General features: G+C 35.9%; 1 pseudogene; it reads right to left on the bottom strand.

The window, feature by feature from the left end:
- Positions 1-6,599: 6,599 nt before the first annotated feature.
- On the bottom strand, positions 6,600-7,931 carry LOC144221988 (elongation factor 1-alpha 1 pseudogene; annotated as a pseudogene).
- Between the last annotated feature and the right edge of the window lie 16,716 nt (positions 7,932-24,647).

Raw genomic sequence — 24,647 nt, 5'->3', positions numbered from 1 at the left:
TTTGATATTTTATAAAATAATAGAACTATTTAAATGATTAAGCCAATGGCCTTTAAATAATGCCTTTTTAATGGTATCAGTGAACACATTATATCTATAAAGTGGTTCCATAGGTTGCTATTTCTTTCTAGAATACTTTGTTATAAATATTACCAAAGTTTCTCTTTTTCAAGCTTCTTTATTGAATAGAGCCTCATTCCATCCTACTATAACTAATTATCCCAACCATTTCCCTTTACAGGGGATAACAAATGGTTCAATTTTTCTACAGCCAGTGGTATTATTACTGATTTAGCAATATTTTACAATTCTTGTTCAGAACTAAGAAAAAAAATTCTGTTACTGCTTTATTAAAGCAAAAACAAAAGCAAATTAGAGAAGTAAACCTAATGGTGCAGGAAACTTCGTGTCCATTTATTTAGGTATAATAAAGCAGCTGCTTCCTACATGGGGTAAAGAACCAGTCTGCACACATGGAAGGATTGACCTTCATTTACTAAAATTAAGTGTATCTCTCAAACTCTATTGGAAATCATGAATCAGAGCAATCGGCCTATATAAAATGTAAATATGAAAAATTGCAATTAAGCCTTTAGTAAGTTTAGAACTCTTTATATAATTCATGAAATGCCTCTCTAATTACATTATTCCATTGAAATTATTGAACACAATTATTTTAGGTATATTCAAAAGAAAGACAGTCAACAGACGTATCTCTTTTTACATATTATGATGTATTTCACTTGAGATATATCAATGTAAATGTAGCAATAATAGTTTTGATGCTGGCTTTTTCACAGACTAGGTTTTTCATGCAGAGATAGCAGTAATCAGAAGATATATTTGAGAATAGAGGGAAGTAAGTTTATATTTATTTTAGATAAGCTAAAGGAAACTAAATATTTTGTGTTCTGTTTTAATGCAGAAAGAGAAAAATTATATAAGTACAAAGAACAATGATATCTTCCCACAGTAATAAGTCTAGAATACATGTAACTAGTATTTGGGTCAAAATATCACTCAGGGAATAGGAGAAACAAGCAGATGAAAATAATCCTCTGAAAATAACTAAAAATAAGTATATACAGTTTCAGGTTATGTGAAACAAAATAGTAAGATGAAAACAATTATGGGTGATGTTTAGTAAATAATGTCTTTGAGAAGGCTTTGACATATGTTCCTGCATAATTTGGAAAGCTCATATCCAATAGAAAGCACCACTTTCATTTAAAGGCAAATTTATTTTTAAAGACTTGGAGTCTTTTTAAGCTGCATAGTAGATATAAAAATTATAATATTGCTGGGAATTTGCCCAAGATATATCAATAAAACATGATATGAATTTTAAAAAAGTATTGTATTATAGTCAATTATTCCTACATGTTAAAAATTCATAACAATATATTTCCTCATGACTTTTTTTTGAAGAAAACAATCTAATAGCTAAGAATACACAAGAAGCAAAAACATTTATATTTACCTTGAGAATTATCAGAATATCTGATCCTTTATATCTGTGTTTATTTCAGGATCTTAGAGGAACTTAACTAAAATAAAAATTGATGGCCTGCAGCTATTACATAGGGCTGTGTAATTGAAATAATTCATGAGATCTAATATTTTATACTCACATAAGACTTTAGTAAAGCAAAAGATACAGAACAGTAAAATAAAGAAAGCACAAGTACCCATAAAAGATGTCCAAGAATTCCAAACACAACTGCCATGATTCTTTTTGTTACACAGGACATGTTTCATTGTTGAATCATGAGCCACCATGGGACTCAGTTAGTTAAGCGTCCGACTTTGGCTCGCGTCATGATCTCACGTTTGTGGGATTGAGCCCCGCATCAGGCTCTGTGCTGACAGCTAGCTCAGAGCCTGGAGCCTGCTTTAGAGTTTGTATCTCCCTCTCTCTCTCTGACCCTCCCCTGCTCACACTTTTTCTCTCTCTCAGAAATAAATAAAAAACATTCAAAAATAATTTTTAAAAATATAGAAAGTAATTATCTACGTGATTTATCTGTTAAGTTTCTGCTTAATAACTGTCAGGCTTGAAATATTCATATCATATGCTCATGATATACTGTTTTTCATTTATCAAAATCAAAGGGCTGTGGCATGCTTATTGGGAAGAAAATGGCCTATTTATACATCTTTGGTTTTGGCCCTCCAGAAACTCTTACCTGATTACAATTACTGGGGAATCTTTCCCCTCTAATGGGGAGCAAGTTCTAATTATTTTTCCTACTGTAATATTCTCAAATGTCACTGGATGTCTTGTAGTCATATAGAATGTCCTATTAAATGTGTTGCCAGATGTAAGCACTCAAATTTAATTTTACCTAAAGCGGCAAGAATGCTATCTTTTTAGAACAGTGCTTCTCAAATTCTAGCATGCGGTCAAATGACATAGGGGACTTGTTAGAACACAGATTGCTGTGTTCCAGAGTTTCCACCTCATATATTTGAAGTGGGTCCAAGAAGTTACATTTCTAAGAATTCCCTAAGTGATACAGGTGTTACAGCTGATACTGGTGAGGGACTCAGTGCTTGAGAATAATGATATATAACTGTTTCTTTCCCGTGGTTCTAGAGTATCAGAGAACAAAAAAATTAACATTTGCCTTTAGCAGAACATGTGTTGGAAGTTCCATCTTGAACAAAATATTGAGGCATTTTCCTGTCATGTAATGGAAAACTTTAGCTGCAATCAGCATTGCCAGCTGTTTAAAATAAATTCATTCAGCTGCCCATATTCATAGAAAGAAATCTTTCCTGGAACTATCACCACTAACAACACATGTAGAGACAAATCACATTTGCCTAATTATATCAATTTTCTGGAAGGAAAGTAAAAGTCTCACAGAAGTAACAAATACAAGTTGTTCTGACTTAAGAACAAAATATAAATTGCTTGGTTTTTAAGAAGGAAAGGTATAACGAATTAAGTTGTGAGAATTCTATGACATGTTAGCTTATTAAATATTTTAAAATTGCTTTGTATTGCAGTTACTGATGTGATCAGACTTTTAAAAATTAACATGTTGCCAGAAATTTTGAAAATACAGTTTTATGAATATACTCAATACACATTGACATTAACAATGAATGTATCTAAATTTTTATGTCATAGCTATAGAATGTGAGGGAGGTATCTTGTCCTTAAATCCTTAAGTTCTTTTAGGATTAGATGATACAGAATATATTGTGACCTTTGTAAGACATCAATGTTTAGTAAGAGTATATAGAATTGAATTTCAAGTATGTCCACATGTACGTGTACAATTCTGGAAAACACATGTAATGATTACAAAGTGATGATACCATGTTTTTCATCCATAGGGATAAATTAATTGCTATGAAATTTTAATGCACAATTCTACAATATGTTTTGAAAGAGAAAATGACTCAAGGAAATAAGAACTGAGGAATTACTATTTGAGAACAGAGACCCTAATCATATGTGACAAAGTTCTTTGTAATTTTGTTTTATTATGTTAAATGTAATAATTCTGTCAGAAATAGGATTATATATGTTCACATCAGCACATAAAATGGACTTTGGGCAATATATTGATTTGAGATTCATCAGGAATGTGAATCATGAACTCCAATTACTTTCCTCACAGCATAGCACATCAACATTGTGTATGATTTATAATTTTTAATACTGTCTGTAGGAGGAGACATAGTAGCCTGTGATGACATACTCTGTGCTCAGTGTTGGTGGTTTCAATGGTAGAGATGCATTATGAGTATGATCATTTGAAAAACTGTATCTGAATTAAATATCTTTACATTATCATAATTAAGATTTCTCTTGGCTATCGGAGGAAACATTTAAACAAATCTCTTCCTTAAGATAGTCATACATTTATGTCTTCTCATTATAAAAAAATAAATTAAGAAAGGATAAAATATGTTTTTATAGTCCTCTAAGATTATGGCTTCTTAAATAAAAGAAAAAATAAAGTAAGTGTATATAGATGAGTGTTACTAAATTTGTCACACTCTACCTATTCAATTTAAATAAAGAAAATACAGAGATAGAATTAACTCTCTATCTCCTCCTAGTATTATCACTTATCCTGTGTTTTGATCTGAGAAATTTTAAGCTTGTGTATTTTTACATGATAACCATCTTGACAAGTACCTGACCTTACTTTGTGAAGGAAAATGCAGCATTAGGGGTAGGTGATTGTTTTGTCTTGTTTTCTAGATGGACAAGAGAGATGGAAATAGTACATATTGTGTAGTTGTTATGTGGCAGGAATTCTACAATTTTTTAAAGAGGCCAAGTAGGGGCTCCTGGGTGGCTCATTTGGTTAACTGTCCGACTTTGGCTCAGGTCATGATCTTGCAGTTCATGGGTTAGAGCCCCGCATCGGGCTCTGTGCTGACTGCTAGCTCAGAGCCTGGAGCCTGTTTCAGATTCTGTGTCTCCCTCTCTCTCTGACCCTTCCCTGCTCAGGCTGTCTCTCTCTCTCTCAGAAATAAATAAAACATTTTAAAAAATAAAGGGGGAGGGGCAAGATGGCGGAGAAGTAAGGAGCTCCGTACTTGCACTTGCGCAGATACATCACACGGAAAAGATCTGAAGCCACTAGAAACCTTACAAAACCTGAGAGATCGGGAGAAAAAGGACGTAGAATCCACTGAGAGAGACTTCTAACGTGAGTGCGAACTGGGGAAGATAAAATCAGGCCGGGATCAGAGACTCCAGGGTGGGAGGCGATCCCCCTCTACCCTCTAAGGGGAGTCAGAGGGGAAAAGGAGAGAGTCCGAAACAGAAAAACCTCCACTCGGAGGGGGGAAAACCTCCGCTCGGTGCATAGAAAGACCGTACTTGCCAAATACCTGCACACCAGGTCCCCTCACGCCAACTGGTCCCGGGGGTGCTGAGCACATAAACTGCTTCTTTGTGCAGCTCCTGGCGGCTGGCCATCAGAGCGGTGGCGCGCCTGCCGCCATTGTCCTCCCGGGCGGCTGGGGCCCCTGAAAGAGCCGCGCGACACCGGGCGTCTGCGCTCCTGGCTGGCTGGGGCTCTAGAGGGAAGGCAAAGAGCTAAAAACTGGGAAATTTGCCTGTGAGTTCGTGTTTTGGGTGACAAGCCATAGAAGGACCCGGTTTTCCTCACTCCAGCAGGCTCGGCGCACCCAGCAGGCAAGCCCCGGCCCATGCTCGCCAGCCCCACCCAAAGAAGGAAGAAGCGATTTGGACTCCACCCCCAGAGCTCCACAGGGTCCTGGAATTGCCCCAAGGGGGTTGCCTGGGAAGCTGTGTCTAAGGCAATTTCAGCGGGGCGCGGGGACTGGGATTTGGAGATTTGGACTGGCCTGGGTTGAAGAGTGCAACCAACTTCGGCTGCGCCCCCGGTACGGAGAGTTTACACACCTAAAAAAGTGAGGTGCAGCGCTTGGTTCAAGAAGGGACTGGAACACCATCACTCACCTCCCCACAACCGCCAAGGCAGAACTCCCCCTGAGGCATTTGATCACGCCACGCCCATCCCTGCTTGAGAGCTGCCCTCCTCCCTTTTTTTTCTTTTTTCTTTTTTTCTTCTTCTTTCTCTTTTCTCTCTTTTTCCCCAGAACACTGACCTGATTAACTCTGGTCTCTGGCTTGCTTAAACAATCACAGGAGTTCATTGTGTAGATGTAAATTCTACACCTACCGACCTTTTCATCTCTTTCTCTCAGGAGTAATNGGGGGGATGGGCATGGAGGAGGGCACTCATGGGGATGAGCACTGGGTGTTATGTGGAAACTAATTTGACAATAAACTATTTGTAAAAAATAAAAATAAAAAAATAAAGAGGCCAAGTATTCTTAATTTTACTATATGTTGGCAAATATAATTCACAGTAAGCATCTGGGGAACTAAGATTGACACATTGAGGAAAAGAGATTCACCTGCTTTACAAGTTTTCTTAGTCACAATCAGCATCTTTTTTCTAATTAATGAAGTAGTCCTTGTTGACCAAATGTTTTCTAAAATATATTTATTTGTCATATTTTGATAAGAATTTTAACAGAAATAAACAAAAGATTTTTTTTTTGTCTATTTAAGATCCATTTGGGATAGATCCCAAATTTATGGTTAATGATACAGAGTATTTTGCTTGACACACCAAGACCTTCAATTTTAAGTGCATGCACTAGCATCTGTGGTTATCTATTTTTGTTTTTCAAAAATAGAAAAAAAAACCTCAGACCTTCCACCTATCGCATTCCTACTGTTAACTAAATGCGTTTCTATGTAAAATTACCTTCAATTGATATTTTTATTTTATTTTGTCATTAAACTTTTGTTTTAATGAATCTCAAAATTCTGTAACAGATTTTTGGTCAAGTTGTTTCCATTAAAAAGTACCGATTTTAAAAACTAATATCTTAAAACTGCATGCACACACACCCACACGTGCAAGTACAAATGGTCCATAAAACATTCTCCTTTCCTCTGGAGCTTTTACGATGCATCGCTATCATTAACCAGTCTTTACTATTAAACTTAAATGTCCCATTGACACAAATGGTTGTGAGACTGTTCTTCCACCACTGATTAAGACTGTGGTGGCAGGTACTGGGGATGATGTTCACTTAGTCTTCTGAGCTTTCTGGACGGACTTGGTGCCCTTGCCAGCTCCAGCTGCCTTCTTGTCCACTGCTCTGATGACACCCACACCAGTCGTCTGTCTCATGCCACGAACAGCAAAATGGCCCAGAGGAGGATAGTCAGAGAAGCTCTCCACACACACAGGCTTGCCATGAACCATATCAACAATGGCAGCATCACCAGATTTCAAGAACTTGGGGCCATCTTCCAGCTTTTTGCCAGAACAACAATCAGTCTTCTCCTTCAGCTCAGTGAACTTGCAGGCAATGTGAGCTGTGGGATCGTCCAGCACAGGTGCATATCCAGCACGGATTTGGCCTGGATGATTCAGGATAATCACCTGAGTCATGAAGCCAGCTGCTTCCAGTGGTGGGTCATGTTTGCTGTCACCAGCCATATTGCCATGGCAAACATCTTTCTTTCACAGATACATCCTTGCCATTGAAGCCAACATTGTCCCCAGGAAAAGCCTCACTCAACGCTTCATGGTACATTTCAACAAACTTTACTTCAGTTGCAATACTGACTGGAGCAAGGATGACCACCCATGCCAGGTTTAAGAACACCAGTCTCTACGCAACCCACAGAGTCAGTACCAATATCACCAATTTTATAGACATCCCTTTTATAGATACAAAGGCTTGTCAGATGGACGACTTGGTTGCAGAATGCAATTCAGAGCTTCAAGCGGTGTGCTTCCACTGTCATTGCCATCTTTACAGGTAACTTTCCCTCCCTTGAACCAAGGCATGTTTGCACTTGGCGCCAGCATGTTTTCACCATTCCAATCAGACAATGGCACAAATGCTACTGTGTCGGGGTTGTAGCCGATTTTCTTGATGTAGGTGCTGACTTCCTTAACAATTTCCTCATCTCTCTTCTGGCTGTAGGGTGGCTCAGTGGAATCCATTTTGTTAACACCAACACTAAGTTGTTTACACCCAGTGTGTAGGCTGGAAGGGGATGCTCATGGGTCTGCTCACTCTTGGAGTACCTGTTTCAAATTCACCAACACCAGCAGCAACAATCAGGATGGCACAGTCAGCCTGAGATATGCCTGTAATCATATATTTGATAAAGTTCTCTGTGTCCTGGGGCATCAATGATGGTCACATAATACTGGTCTTGAGTTTCCAGAGGGAAATATCAATGGTGACAACATCTTCACAATGCAGTCTCCTTCTCAAATTTTTTTGATAGTTCTTCTGTCAGTCCCACCACACTCGTATATCAGATAACCAATAGTGGAAGACTTGCCTGAATATATATGTCCAATGACCACTATGTTGATATAAGTCTTTTCCTTTCCCATTCTGGTTTAGGTTTAGCAGTGGTTTCCACAACAACTGTGTTGTGGCAGCAAACCTGTTGCCAAAAACCTCAAATAATATTTTTAAATTCTTTGATATCAATATATTTTCTATTAATTTTTAATGTTTATTTATTTTTGAGAGAGAAAGAGAAACCAGAGCATGAGCAGGGGAGAGGCAGAGAGAAAGACACACACACAGAATCTGAAATAGGCTCCAGGCTCTGAGCTGTCATCACAGAGCATGATGTGGGGCTTGAACCCATGAACCTCAAGATCATGACCTGAGCTGAATTCGGACACTTAACCAACTGAGCCACCCAAGAGTCCCTATCAATAGATTTCTTTAAGAAGATAATTTACTACCTAGAAGAAACTTCAATTAGCAAAGTTTAATGAATGATACAATATTTCCAGTAGGTTTTCTTAGAGAACAGTCAAGAATTAAGTGTATAATCCAAAAAAATATTAACATTTTGAATCCAAAAATGAACAAAAAAGAATTACACATCATGACCAAGTGGGATTTCCCCCAGGTATGTAAAACTGGTTCAACATATGAAAATTATTTAATATAATCCATCACATCAGATTAAAATAGAAAAATCATACGATCATATCTGTAGATACAGAGAAAGCATCTGACAAAATACACCACCACTTCATGATCAGAAATCTTGACCAACTAGGAATAAAGGGGTACTTCCTCAACTTGATAAAGAATGTCTACAAAATATTTACAAATATCGTCATACTTAATGATGAGAGATATGAAGCTTCTCCACTAAGATCAGCTACAAAGCAAGGATGTCACTTCTCACCACTTCTTTTCCACATGTAGTGGAAGTTCTAGCTGATGCAATAAAGCAAGGAAATGAAAGAAAAAGTATACAGGCTGGGAGGGAAATCATAAAACTGACTTCATTTACAGATGATAATATTGCCTAAGTAAAAAACGGAAAAAAATCTGAAAAAATTTTTTACTGGAATAAATAAGCAATTATAGCAATGCAGAATACAAGGTTAATATGCAAACGGCAATCTTTTTCATATATATTAGCAATGAGCAAGTGGAATTTGAATTTAGAAACACAATCCTATTTACATTAGCATCCCCTAAATGAAATAGTTTACTATAAATCTAACAAAATATGTAGAAGATATACTTGAGTAAAACTAGAAAACTCCAATGAATGAAATGAAAGAAGAGCTAAATAAATAAGGAGATATTCCATGTTCATTAAAAAGAAGACTCAATATTATCAAGATGTGAGTTCTTCCCAATATGATCTACAGATTCAATGAAATGCCAATTAAATCACCAATAAGTTACAGTGTAGATATTGAGAGAGACAAAAGACCCAGAAAAACCCAACACAGAATCAAAGTAGACCAAAGTTGAAGAACTGATGCTACCCAACTTCAAGACTTAATATAAAGCTATATTACCCAAGATAGTGTTGGTTGGTAAAAGAATAGATAACTAGATAAATGAAACAAAACAAAGAACCCAGAAGTAAAACCATAAGAATATAGCCAAATGATACTGAAAAGGAGTAAAAGCAATAGAGTAGAGCAAAGTTAGTCTTGCCAACAAATGGTTTTAGAACAACTAGAAATCCATATGCAAAAAAAGAACGTAGCATGCTTACACCCTTCACAAAAATTAACTCAGAGTAATTCACATACTTAAATATGAAACACAAAATTTTCAAACTCTTAGAGGACATATAGGAGAATCTCTAGATAACTCTGAGTATGTTAATAACTTTTAGACATAGCACAGAAGGCATATACATGAAAGAAATAATTGATAAGATAAACTTAATTAAAATTAAAAACTTCTTTGTGAAAGACTATGCCAGGAGAATTAGAAGAAAAGCCATAGATTGGCAGAGAATGTTTGTAAAAGACACACCTAATAAAGGACTATTATCCAAAATACATAAGATTTCTAAAACTTAGAATTAAAAATGGGCAAAGACCTTAAAATCACCTCACCAGAGAGGATATGCAGCTATCAAATAAGTATATGAAAAGACACTCAGCAATATGTGTCATTATGGAAAGGTAAATTAAGACAACAATGTGATATTGCTAGGTATCTATTAGAATGCCCTCAAACTGAAACATTGACAACACCAAATGCTGGCAAAGATGCAAGGAAAGAGGGAATCTTATTCATTGCTGGAGGGAATGCAAAATTGTACAGCCATTTTGGAAAATAGTTGGTGGTTTCTTAAAAAACTGAACATACTCTTACCATATGATTCAGCAAATGTGTTCTTTGGCATTTAACTAAAGGATGTGCAACTTTAGTCTATACAGAAACTTGCTGTTGAAGAACAGCAACTTGATGTTGAACTTGATGTTCTTCAGTAGGTGAATAGATAAATATACTGTGGTACATCCACAATGGAATATCATTCAGCACCAAAACCAAATTATCTATCAAGCCATGAACAGGCATGGAGGAAACCTAAATTCATATTACCAAGTAAAAGTTTACTGGAATTAGGAAGCACTGATAGGATCCAGTTTTTAATCTCTGATAAGGATTTTTTCCCCTTTCTCTATGCAGTTTGCAGTTCTTAGGGAATTATCTAAATTGGTGTGGGAAGATACACATGCTTTTAAAATAACTTCCTATTATATATGTCAATAAATGCAGGTAGTACATATTCTACTTAAGGTCTCTTACATCATGGTTTTATATGTTTCTAGACTTATGTTTCTGACTCTGAACATGATAGAAGAATGAGATGGTGCATAAAAAGTTATAAAAAGCTACAAAATATCATAGACAACTATCAATCAAGACTAAACAGGAGGGCTGATTGCCATCAATGGAAGCTAAATTTCCAAAGCAATCATCCTTTAACTGGAAGTATGTTTTTGTTTCCCCTCCCCTCTTTCTTTTGAGAAAGGAATTTCTGTAACTCTGCAAAATGTTGGGGTTAAAATGTATGTAGGCAAAATACGTATAAATGAAAGCTGTATTTAAAAATCTTTCTTTTTTAAAAAATATCTTTTAATGTTTATCTATTACTTTTGAGAGGGCAAGAACACAAGTGGGAGAGGGACAGAGAGAGAGAAGGGAGGGAGATGCAGAATCCAAAGCAGGCTCCAGGCACTGAGCTATCAGTGCAGAACCCGACGTGGGGCCCAGAATCACAAACGGTGAGATCATGACCTGAGCTGAAGTCAGACACTTAATCGACTGAGCCACCCAGGTGCCCCCAAAAATCTTTCTTCTTAAATAGACTTATTCTTACACGAGATTGCACTGTGTAGCTCTAGTGTCACCCCATAGCTTGTACTACAAGGAATAAATATAAATTGTCATTTCCAATTTTACAGTGACGGATGTTACATTTCAATAATGTAAAACAAGCTGAGAATGCTGTCTCATTCCTTTTATTAATATGTTTTTAATGACACCTAATTTCCCAATCCATACGATGTATATTTATCTAAAAGATGTATTTTCATTTAAGAGAAGGTAATACGTATGTAATTAAATTCACAGAAAGATAAAACTGCTCTAGCCTTAGGTCATCGTATAAGTATGCCATGTAGTAGTATTTTTAGTTATAAAAAATATTTATCTGAACTACTATGCAAAGTGAAATTTAAATGGTAAGTTATGTGTTTTTTCTCTGATATTCATAGATCATCTCTATGCATGTCATTTGATAGCACAGTGCATAAGAAAGGGTAACAGTGTGTAGCCTAGTTTACATATTGTTTGAAAAAAGAACAAATCAGAGGCAGTATCTCTCTACCTGAAGTCTGAAGTATGCATTTTCGTAACTGCTAAACTGACAGACAGAATCTCCTCCCTCAGCGCTCACTGATAGAGTTCTAGCTGGACAGAAAACACGTGCAAGAGCAAACTCAAAGAAAACTTCAATAGTGCCCTGAACAGGGGAGAAGTAATACTTCACATATTTGAAGTAAAAAAATGCAGCCACAACATACATATCATGATCTACTTCACTGGGCAGAAATGCTTTGTGAAACAAAGATCAAAGAATGCCAAATCACATTATGAAATTATTTTGTGCAAGCCTGTAAAATGAAACTAAGCAAATTAAAAATAAGAACATCCTGATGATCACAACAATATTTTGAATGTGGATATGTGAATGTACATATGACATGAAGCGGTGAAAGGAAATATTCTATTGGCTTAACAAGATTTTGTGTTTTTCTTATTTATTTATTTTGAGAGAGACAGTGAGGAAATGTGCAAGTAGAGGGGGTACAGAGAGAGAGGGTGAGAGAGAATCCCAAGCAGGCTCCGAGATTTGAGCATGGAACCCAATGCAGGGCTGGATCTCACGAACCGTGAGATCATGACCTGAATCAAAGTCTAGAGCCAGGCGTTTAACCAACTGAGCTACCCAGGGACCCCAAAATTTTGTATTTTTAAATGTAGTCAATTACATTATCATTTCAGAACTATTACCCATTTGTCAACATTACCTGTTGATCTATAAATACATTTATTTCCCTAGTGATTGCTTTCTTATCATATTGACTTTTTAAAACTTACATGTTTTTCTAATCATGATCGTTTCATTAAATGCTGCGTACTTGCCTCTGATGAAGCGAGAAAAATGATGACTAGGGCACTGAGATATTTGCAGAAGCCATTCTGAACACCTGCTTAGAGAACTAGCATATTCTCGGGGGAAAAAGTTTACAAAAGCCATAACAAAACAGTGGAATACGAAATTCAGGCAATGTACTGTTGAATGGGAGAAGAAGTAATTGAGAAACTAATGATGATGTAGGCTGGTACTGCACAATTAGCTGGGTAGTCTCATTCATAGGACCAGAGAGGATCTGTGGCACAATTGGACACACTCAGGTAATAGAATGGGTTAAATCTGACAAGCAGCAGCCTTCTAATGGTCCTACACCATCTGTTTACTCACAAATAGATGCAGCTTTCATCTGGAAAAACAATATCAAATCTTGCTTTTGAGGGAGGACCATAACAAGGGATGAAGACAGATTATGGGATTATAAAGAAACAATCAGACTTATCTGTTCAGGGGTCAGCAGTCACAAGAGTTATGGTGGCTTGGCATTGACAACGAAAAAGAACTGTGGTTCTTCAAATTTGTTAAAATGCAGGTTTATACGGAATATTATGGTACAGTAGTGACATGGTTTTCACTGCAGAACATCTGTGTCAAATACGTAGTGCTAGTACCAATTTAAATGTAACATATTTGTCCCTCACTAGCTGATGCACCCTGAACACCTTACACGTGTGCTTACACCTTACATGTGTACCTCAGAAAAATTGTTTCTAGTTATGTTTTTTAGAGTGAATAAATTGTCTTCTACCAAGACTGTGGATGAGCTGGATGATGCTGATACAGTACATAAACATAGAAAACTACTATAATTGTTTGACAATAGAGATCAGCTAGAGTTATACCGAGGGCTCAAGAAACAGAAACCTCTGACCCAGCACTGTATGATGCAAATATATGAATAGATGGACTTGTTCTATATCTGTGCTATTCATTACAAAATACTCAACAAGCCAATTATTGTTACTAAGAACTTGAAATGGTGGTTAGTATGTTACACAAAATTTTTAATGGAATTTAAGTTCATTTTCTTTTTAAAAATATTTTAATGTTTCTTTACTTTTGAGAGAGACAGAGACAGAGAAAGAGAGACAGACCATGAGCATGGGAGAACAGAGAAAGTGGGAGACACACAATCCAAAGTAGGGCCCAGGTTGTGAACTGTCTGCACAAGGCCCGATGTGGGGCTTGAACCCACAAACCATGACATCATGAACTGAGCTGACGTTGGACATTTAACTAACTGAGCCACCCTGGTGCCTCAAATTATTTTCCTTTTATAGAGCCATATATAGCTAATGACTACCTTTATGGACAGAGGAGCTCTAGAACATAAAGTTAAACCAACAAGAAATAAGCAACTTATTAAATGATGAAGTTCAAAGGCAACATTTTAGCAGGGACTTTGGTCTTAAGAACAAACACCTAAATTTAAAATTTATACACATATACATATATATATGTTTGTTCCTCCCTCCCCCCATCCTGACCAGAAGTTCAAAGTTTGGTATTCATGTGTTCTTTCAGAAGTTCACAAATTTAATCAGAACCCTAAGTACTTCTCATCTTTGGCTCTACTATCCTTAGGGTATCCAACTGTAGCTCTTCATGGACACACATTGTTTTAGAAACTCTAAGAATAAGGTCCTTATTTAAGACACTTAAAGGAGAAAAGAAAGGAGTAAGGTTCTCTCAGATCTCAGTCTTTATATTAGAAGAGAAACCCTTTCCTGGAAGATATCCCACAAGCTTGATTTATATTTTATTTATTGTATCAAGCCACATGGGCAGAACTGGCTGCAGAGATTAAAGGGGATTGACTGACACTTTCAGACTGAATCATGGGAGAGAGACTTAGGCAAAAAGGAAAAGGAGGAAGAAGAGCTCTTGAGTAGGGCACCCATGGTGTCTTCTAAGCATACTATTAATCCTGAAGAAAATCTCAGCTGGGTAGGGGAAATGAAAAAAGAAAAAAAGAAAAAAATGTTAAAATGCTTCAACAAAAATATAAAAACGTACCAAGGGCCTCCAGTGGTAGACAAGAGTGAAAGATGGTTTTTTAGTACTTGAGAAAAGGATTTAAAAACATACAAAGTTTGTCTTTTTTAGACGGAGACAATGGTATGTAGTGAAGAATAGAAAGATATAGACCTGGAGGGCTTGCTAAAAGTTAGATCCCCTAAACCATGTATGTCAAGAGAAATATATATGCATCAAATCAGTAATAATAAATAATTGTTAAGCAGTTTTCAGTGGAAAAAGATACCATCAGACTATGTATTGGTTATTAAAATATTTCATGTAATACTCTGGTTTCTCTTCAGATCACATAAATCTTTTGCCTTTTTAAAATATTTCATGTGTACCAAAGGGTAGATAGAGTGTGACAAAAACTTCTCATGCTTACAAATAACTCTAACCCCAACCTGGCACTCCATTCTCCTTTCCAGCTTTATTTTACTTGGTAGCAATTATCACCTTGTGATATATATTGAGCCACACACAACATGCTATGCCCTGCCTGTCAAAATCTCCCTGGATATTTGACTATTCTCTCCCTCACCTTCTCCACTCAAGTCACAGTGCTCTTCTTTCTGTTTGACACACATACTAGCCATCTTTCTTCTTGGAGCATCTGTAATTGTAGATATTTGAAATACTCTTTCCCTGGATATTACATGACTTAATCCTTTGGAGGTATTTATTAGGTTCAGTCTCAGAGGAACCATCTTGAAACAGCATATTTAATATTACAACTATCATCCTCCCCTAACCTAGTAAATTTTATATACATTTCTAGGTTTGATAATTTTTCTCATGGAACATATATATTTTGGTAAATATTCTAGATACTGTACCAAGTGAAAATTTCATATAGGATATTGTCTGTTTTGCTTACTGCTGCCTACCCATGTTAAGCACATAGCAGTTTCCTTATAAATATTACTTGAAAGAATACATTTACTCTTTATAACAACCATGTGCCCGTGACTATCTGTTGCTTACTAATAAGGTCTTTTGGACAGAAACTTTATGTTGTTTGTGTATTTCAAGCTTTGAATTTTCTGTTTTATAAGACTAAGGCAGGGGCGCATGGGGGCTCAGTCAGTTAAGCGTCTGACTTCGGCTCACGTCATTATCTCATGGTTCATGGGTTCAAGCCCCACGTTGGTCTCTGTGCTGATAGCTAGTTCAGAGCCTGGAGACTGTCTTCAGATTCTGTGACTCCGTCTCTCTCTGACTCTCCCCTAGTCATGCTGTCTCTATCTCTCTCTCAAAAATAAATTAAAAATAATTTAAAAAAAGACCAAGGCCAACAATTGTTAATAGGCAAGTTGTGTTGGCAGACTCTATAAACTAATGATACAGTAGATCATATGTGGTCCAGTTCTGAGCTTTATTTGGCTCTGATAACATTGATGGAAAAAGGAAATTACCAACCAATATTTAAAAATAAATATATTTGAATTTAAAATTCATAACTAATTAATAAAAGTGAGCTTCCTTTCCCTCATAGTAATAATTAGTTAATGCCAACTATTGGTTGTCTAATCTAGACAGAATGATATGCTCAATAGTTAAAAATAGGCCCCTCCCCAACTCATTTTATTCATTTGTATTCTTTGACTTGCTTTCTTGATATTTTAGTTTGTAACCTCTGGTATAATTAATGGAAAACTTAAGAAGAATGTGAAAATATTCTTTTTACCAAGAATTAGAATCTTTTCAGAGGAATAGTTTTAATTGCTTCTATTTTAAAACGAAATATTACTATTTGTTGATAGAACTTTACTCTTACTGTATTAATGTGCATATTTTGATAATATTTATAATTATTTTGTTTGTCAATTCAACATATTAGCCAACTCAATACATTAATTAACTTCAGCTCTCTAAATTAATTAAATCTACAACATCACAGAGTCCTGTTGTCTTTAATTAGTAAATGGCCCTAAGAAAACCTGGGAAGGAAATGCAGGAACATAGCAACAGGATCTGGAGGCTGGAAAGCACAGAGTGGTTGATCAACTTAAATATTCTTCAATATCAGTATTTTTCAATACATTTTAAAGGGCATAAAAGGCTGTGACAGCCTTTCCGTGTAAGCTGAAAATATATTTGAAGGAATTCGAAAGTTTAACGTGTGCCACAATGAGAAGGTACATAATGTGTTTATTCACCCAAGAAACACAAAGGCAGGCCAACCTTTTACCTGGCTTCAACATAGATTCAGTCTCTCTGTATTAGACACTTTATAAAACCATGACTATACTTTCTGAAAGTTAGAAACATCCAAAAAGTGACTTAAACTTTACTGTGCATCTGCATATTTAAAAGTATGTACAATGTTGGGGCACCTCTGTAGCTCAGTGGGTTAAATGACTGACTTCAGCTCGGGTCATGATCTTGCAGTTTGTGAGTTCAAGCCCCATGTTGGGCTCTGTGCTGAGAGCTCAGAGTCTGGAGCCTGCTTTGGATTCCATGTCTCCTCTCCCTTTCTCTCTGCCCGTCTCCCACTCATGCTCTGTCTCTCTCTTCAAAATAAATAAAAATTTAAAATTTTAAGAAAAAAAAGTATGTACAAGGTTTGAAATTTGTTGATGACATTGATCTAATGAAGAAAGATGGGGCGCCTGGGTGGCTGAGTCCGTTAAGCGTCCGACTTCGGCTCAGGTCATGATCTCACAGTTCGTGGGTTTGAGCCCCACATCGGGCTCTGTGCTAACAGCTAGCTCAGAGCCTACAGCCTGTTGCAGATTCTGTATCTCCCCCTCTCTCTGACCCTCCCCTGCTCACACTGTCTCTCTCTCTCTCTCTCATAAATACATAAAACACATTAAAAACAATTTAAAAAAAAGAAGAAAGGGTAATTCAGAAAGGGAGGGCCTCTATTTATAGGATCAAATGTCCCTGACAAGGTAAAAGATGATTCTAAAGCTTGTGAATGAGGATAGACTCTGACAGGAGTTCAGGGACACGGGAAGGAAGGAAGAGGACATGGATGAGATGCAAGTGGTTTGATACATTTGGTGCAGGGAATATGAGGTCATTGCTGTGCAACTAAGTTATATCTATCATTAGCATCTAAGTAGATACCTATTGTAATATCCCTATTTAAGAGAAAGAGAAGACAATATCATCCACTTAGAGTGAGAAGTGAGAGAAAGTTGGAGGGGAAAGGAAATTGTGTAAAAATAGATGTTGTAGAATGTGGGAGAGCACACATCATAGTGAAAGACGAAAGATTTCTGGGTAGTGTAGTTAGGATTTGAAATTTTTGATGATAAATTAGAGATCTCTCAACAGGCATGTTTTTGCTCCTCACCTACAGTCAATTGTTCAGGTCTTAATATTAAAGATCACTAATGATTATTGTATTAGTTGTTGTACTACATATTGTAAATATATAAACTCATTTCCAACAATAACATGCTTATACAGGTATGACAATCAATCCAATATCACACTTACAAGAAGCAGAGATTGAACTCTTACAAAATTGGGGTTTAGCCAGGGTGGGAGATGGAAGGAGAGAGTACAAGATACTAAGTGTGTGAGGAATGGAGTGATTCCCAGACCAGATAATGATAGAACTTAAGTAGAGAATGAAATTTTTCATATTTATATAGCAGATGTAGCACAGTTGGTAATATTTTATTCTTCAAGTAAGTGCCTAATGTGAAATACTAACAGATATTTGGAGGTGAGCACATCAAGGAACAGCGAGACCTGGAATAGTAGGGAAAGAAAGGAAAATAGTGGAGAAGGGAACATGATCTTTACACCACAGTAGATATAAAAAGGGAAATGGTGGGAAATGAGGGATGAGCTTTAATGAATGTGGAGGAATAACTGGGGAATTCATCACTGAGTGTTGCAAATCAGTTTTCTAATTTATTTAAATATAGAATCACTCATCAAGTAAGCTATATTTAAAATGAAATACTTTAAAACCTCTCAGTAGTTTTGAAGATTCCCTCAAGATTGGTTAAGTTAATTAAATATGGTAGCATTATATGTGAATACCATGAGGCATCTTGATCATAACAGTATATTTGAATGCAGGTGAATAGTTTATCAGCAATATCAGGTTCTATAAGAGTTATGGTTCTCTGTTCATGATAACAGAAAACAACAAATAATGAGCTGACAGACTATTTGTAAGTTTCTTGAATCAAAGAGAAGGTTGAGGGGCACCTGGGTGGCCCAGTGGGTTAAGCGTTCGTCTCTTGGTTTCAGCTCCGGTCATGAAACCATTGTGAGATTGAGCTCTGTGTAGAGTTGTGCACTGGGCGTGGACCGTGCTTAGGATTCTCTCTCCCTCTTTTTATGACCCTCCCCAGCTCGCTCTTGCATGCTCTCTCTCTCTCTCTCTGTCTCAAAATAAAATAAATAAACTTTAAAAATATATTATTTAAAAAAACAACAAAGAGAAGGTTGAAAATTCTTCACGGAAAAAATAGAACCCAGGCAGTTCCACATGGTCTTAGAAGAAGAAATAATTCATCAGAGTTGCCTACATGTTTCCACTGAAAACACCTTCTTTCATTAAGTTGTTTAAAATTCACTGGCCTAAACTATAATAGTAAGAGGAAATCACCAGGTGAAATGAGTCACCAGAACCCTCACTATAGGCTATATAGTGCTATAGTAATATAACTCTACAGTTTCAGTGGTTTCATACAACAAAAGTGGTGTAGGATAATCCTCACTTACATGACATGGCCAAAGATCGTTGGCAATGTAGTTCTGCTTCCATTTGGTCCATCTACTTATATCCCATGTACTAAATCGAATCACATGGCTTCGCTTAACATCAGGGAGAACAATTTCCTGGTAAGAAAGGAGATCTTGCTGAGTTCCAGTAATGTCTACCACAGACCCCTGCCACTTCTAAGGGTGACCAATTTAGTAAAATTACTATGCTTTGAAGAAAGGGAAATGGACATTGGGAAACAACCATTTACTATGGCAAATATGTTTTCAAATTTGAGATTTTGATTTAATATGTGATAGATTCACAAGGCACATATTTTATATCCATTTTATGCAGGTAGATATAAAAGGAGAAATAAATATATTTACCCAAGGTCTTAAATGGAATAGTCCATGCATTTTGGAATGCTTTCACTGCTCCTTGGGAAAATAAAATACAAAAAAAATTTTTTTTTAATGTTTATTCATTTTTGAGAGACAGAGTGAGATTGGGGGAGGGACAGAGAGAGAGGGAAACACAGAGTCCAAAGCAAGCACCAGACTCTGAGCTGTTAGCACAGAGACCAGCTGCGGGGCTCAAACTCACAGACAGCAAGATCATAACTTGAACCAAAGTTGGCCACTTAACTGACAGAGCCATCCAGGTCCCATCCAGTGAACTATTTTTTAAATTCATGACATTTAAGCTCAATGGTACAGATTCTGTGTATCATTTTCCAAACTTCTTAGCTATAGTCTATTCTCTGCTGTTGTGTCCCTTTCATATACCTCAATTTTAGCATTTGCCACTTACATCATGATTGGCTATTCTTCCCTACTGTCTTTTAAGAAATAATGAAAAGTGCCTTAAAAAGTTCATAATATTGACAGCAAAGAATGTGTGTTTAATAAAACAATAATAAGTACATCATCAGTCTTTCAAGTTTAAGACTTGACTCCATGTTTCTTATAGAATGCCTCAGGAATGTTATTTTTCTACACTGTCTTTAAAACTCATCCAGCTTTGGTGGCTTAGTTGGTTAAGCATCTGACTCTTGATTTCAGCTCAGGTCATCATCTCACGGTTTGTGAGTTCTAATCCCATATCAGGCTCTGATCTGATGTTGCAGAGCCTGCTTGAGATTCTCTCTCTCTCTCTCTCTCTCTCTCTCCCTCAATAAAATAAAAATAAAATAAAATAAACATTAAAAAATAACTAATCCAGTTTTACTCATTTACATAGCTACAAGTAGACAAACTTCTGAGATGATATCTATGTCATTGCCTATAAATTTGCAATGATCTCATTTGCTTGTGTTTTAAGGATAAGTGATTCAAAATTTTAAAATGTATCTTACATTTTATTTTAAGCAAAAAAACTAACAAAGTTTGAGTATATTTTTTACTATGTAAATAATATTAATCTTGTATTTATTTTCAAGTTTTTCTTTCCAAGCTTTCACTTTTATAAGTGAATGTAAGACTCATTAATCAATAAATAATTTATAGAAACCTGTACATCTACAAGTCCCATATAACAGAGAAACAAAACATTTAAAGTCCTGGCAATAGATTGCTACTAAAAGAATAATATGTTTAAAATTCAAAATAGCTTTTTATATAATAGCTAAAGAATTCAATATTGTTCAAAAAATAATTACTTTCTGTAAACCTCTGTACAAGCTGTCTGATCAACATGACAGTAAAAAAATCTTCAAAGAATATATATGTGTCTCATACAATGGACATTTTATCTACTGTCACAGAAGCCCCTTCCTTTTATTTCCTTCAGAAGTTTCGAAGAAAAAATCTTTTTTAAAAGGCTTTATGTAATTACAAATAATAATTTTCTACATAGGTGTGTCTTGTATAGAATAGATACAGTTTTGTCATTCTTTTGTGATCCCTGTCCTCTTTACAAATGTGGTTTAAATTGAGCTCTACTGAATATTTTCCATTTTTAACTGTTTAAAAAGGTGCCTTCTTAACAAAATATAACACAGTCCATAACTTGTACATGTACAGCATAATTTTCTCTTTTGTTTTGTTCTCAGGATCCCTTTTGGCATCTTCTAACTCACATCACTTCATCTATAGTTTTATCATGCCTCAAAATTCTTATTTTATCATTAACATATAGGGTTAAATCCATTTTATATTTCTTATCTTAGACTGATATGTGCTTCCTTTTTGACTGATTAACCTTTAAGTTTGCTGTCGACCTCTGGATATATTAACTCAACTAAAAACATATTGACCAACTGCCAACTAAAAAGCACTTTCTCAGTTCTCCATACAACTCCAAGCCAACATTCCCAATTGCTTCTTTAAAAAATTCTAAGGACTTTTGCATTGTTTATCAAGTTTATATGAATAACATTTCATTTCTTTTCCCCAAACACTATTTTATTGTGTTCCTAATGAAATAACATTGACCTAAACATTTATTTACACATCATTTATATGCATTTTTGGTTTATCTATATCATTGATACATAAATTATCATAACCTTGTTTAATTTAAAGCTCTGTAAAGAAATCTCTAACAATAACTGTTAACTAATTAGGAAAAAATGATAATAGAGATCTAAATTTCTATATTGGGTAAGTTAAAGCTAATGAATTTACCTTGAATATGTAAAAACTTGTTTGTCAAGTAACATTAGTCTTCTGAGGCTGCTATCACAAAATGCCATAGAATAGGTGGTTTAAACAATATAGACTTCTTTTCTCACAGTCCTGGAGACTGAAAATCCAAGATCAAGGTGCCAGCAGAATGGTGTCTGATGAAAACCATCCCTTAGTTTGCAGACAGCCACCTTCTTGCTTTATATTCTCATGACCTCTTCTTTGTGTATGCAGAGAGAGAGAGAGAGAGACTGCAAGAGTGAGCCAGCTGTGGCGTCTCTTCTCATGAGACACTAATCCCATCAGATCAGGGTCCTGCTGCAATGACCTCATTTGACCTCAATTTATTCCTCACTCCAAATACAGCTATACTGCTGGTCAGGACCTCAACAAATGAATTTGAGAGGGACATACACATTCAGTCTATAACATAAGCATTTAAAATTTGTGACGATGCTGATAAAAATAAAAGTTATTTGAAAAAAATGATTTACTTTGAAAAGTATTAACATTACATATGAAATTTTACTCCAGTTAAGAAATACTATTTATTTAAAACATTTTGATTCAGATACATTATAGGAGTATAGGTATGTAGTTGAAAAATGTCTATTTTGTTATAGTCACGAAATTAAAAATAACCGCCTTGTCCTCAGTCTAAGATTCTAGACACATTTTAAAAAGCATTTTGAAATGTCTTTGATAAACATAGATGAAGATGAATCAGCCTATATTTATGATATGAAACTCATATATAAATATGAGTGTGTATGATATTTTAAAACACATATCTAAGGGTTTAATAGCCATCTCAAAGTCATTAAGTGGAATACAACAGACTTTAAATGTTTCTTTCAAAATAAGTAATCCTATATTCGTTAACAGTAGTTCCTGAGAGATTATCTCAGAATTAAGAAAGGAGAATGTCAAACTATTTAAAATACAAATGCAATTATTGACTCAGCTTTTAATGTGGAAGGGCCAACTAGAATATAGTAGTTATCAAATACTTATTTAATTCACAAAAAAATTATGGAGCTTATATTTGTTTCAAAGAATATGTATTGGAATACAGTGTCAGTGGAAAAAGTTTTGATTTACATAATAAATATATTGAAGAGAAAAATAAGCCTCCAACTTCACTGCACACTAGAATTGATTAATGGGATTAGTGGGCAAGTGAGGACCAGAAAAACAGAATTGGAGAGACAGTGAATGCTTTTAGAGGAAAAGAGGCTGGCACTACTTTCTGAAAGAAAAAGAAACAGTAGAAGAGAGAAGAGAAAGTGAAATATGAGAGAAGAAAAGTGAAGAGAGAAGCAAGGCGTGTGGAAAGCTGGAGACATCTGTAGAGTTGCTATAAGCCACTGTGACTTGTAACAGGTAGATGGGTAAAAGGATTTTAACTGAGTTTCATTGTTTTCTGTGATGTAATCCCTTTGTCAACCTCCAGAATACTCTTACAAAGACAAGTGTTTCAAATATAATCTTATTTGTGTTGGACATGTACTCATGTGCACCTGTACATTTTATAGATCTCATACTGACATGAGCCCTCAAATGGCATCAAAGCATCCCAGGTTTATTTAGGTTACATGACACCAAAGCCAAAAACTTCCAGGTGGCAGGAAATTGTTGAGTAGCATGAATAGGTAGGAAGTATAAAAGCTGGATAGAAACAGAGATTTTATAATTCTACAGTCCCAAAATAGACAAAGAATAACATTATAAAGACGAAAATCCATTGACAGAGCTGCTGACACTGGCACACCCCCCATCCCTCCCCTCATCTCCCTTCTCTTGTCCTTTGTTTTCCTGATTTTGTAATACAAACTTCAAATAAGTTTGGAGAGGGTGTCACCAGACTTGAAGGCCTGTGCTGAGCAGGTAATTGGACATTTCAGAAATTCTGGACCAATGACTGTAACACAGTCCCAACATACTGGCACTGCATAAGACCTTTGAAACTATTGCAATAAGAGTGTGGGAAGGAAGGAAACTCTAGGACTATTTGAAGTTAAAAATTTCCATGACTTCAGTGGAAGGGGCATAAAAGCAAAATTAGTTTTAGTCACGGAAAAGAGAGAGAATAATTTTTTCTTGCAGACAGTTTATGGATTAGATTAGTATTTATTACACATTGCTAAAAATTTTCATGTGTTGCATGAACTATGCCATGAACCAATTACAAGCCTTAAAAATGTAGCATTCATTTTGATGCAGGTGTTCTGACCTTGTGGAATAACTGATGTTCAGAGAGTAGGTGTCTTCTCAAAAGTGACTGCTGATTTCAGCAACGCCACTGAACTGATGAGACTGAGTTAACAGAGTACCGTGGAGTCCATAGTCCTAACCAAATGTATTAGCCTGGAAAGGGAAGAAAACACATGAGTAAAGGATTGAAAACAATTTCTGAACACTTCAAATTCTCTTAATTTCAGGAGAAATACCTAGAACGGGGTGGGGGGCAAATGAAAGAAATTTTTCAAAACCTTACCTTGGAATTTCTTTATTCTACTTACATGAGCACAGGGAGCTACATAGAGTTATCACAAATAAAACTTCTGCTATAGATTTTCACAGTCCCAGTGCTTAAGCCAAGTTTGGCCTAATTAGGTAGTTTGCTTGACAAGCAAATGCTAAATAAATGAGAGAAAAAGCAAAAGAAGTACAAAAATGTGAATGCTTTATGCAGGACAGGTACATCACAGTTTGCTCATTCCTTTTGTTATTCCTTTATCTTGTGTGACCTAGTTTACTTGTTTCTTTTATACACCTAGCTCCT

The sequence above is a fragment of the Crocuta crocuta genome, unplaced genomic scaffold (genome assembly GCF_008692635.1).
Source record: "Crocuta crocuta isolate KB4526 unplaced genomic scaffold, BGI_CrCroc_1.0 scaffold376, whole genome shotgun sequence".
NCBI classification, from domain to species: Eukaryota; Metazoa; Chordata; class Mammalia; order Carnivora; family Hyaenidae; genus Crocuta; species Crocuta crocuta.
This window is presented reverse-complemented; position numbering and strand designations above follow the sequence as displayed.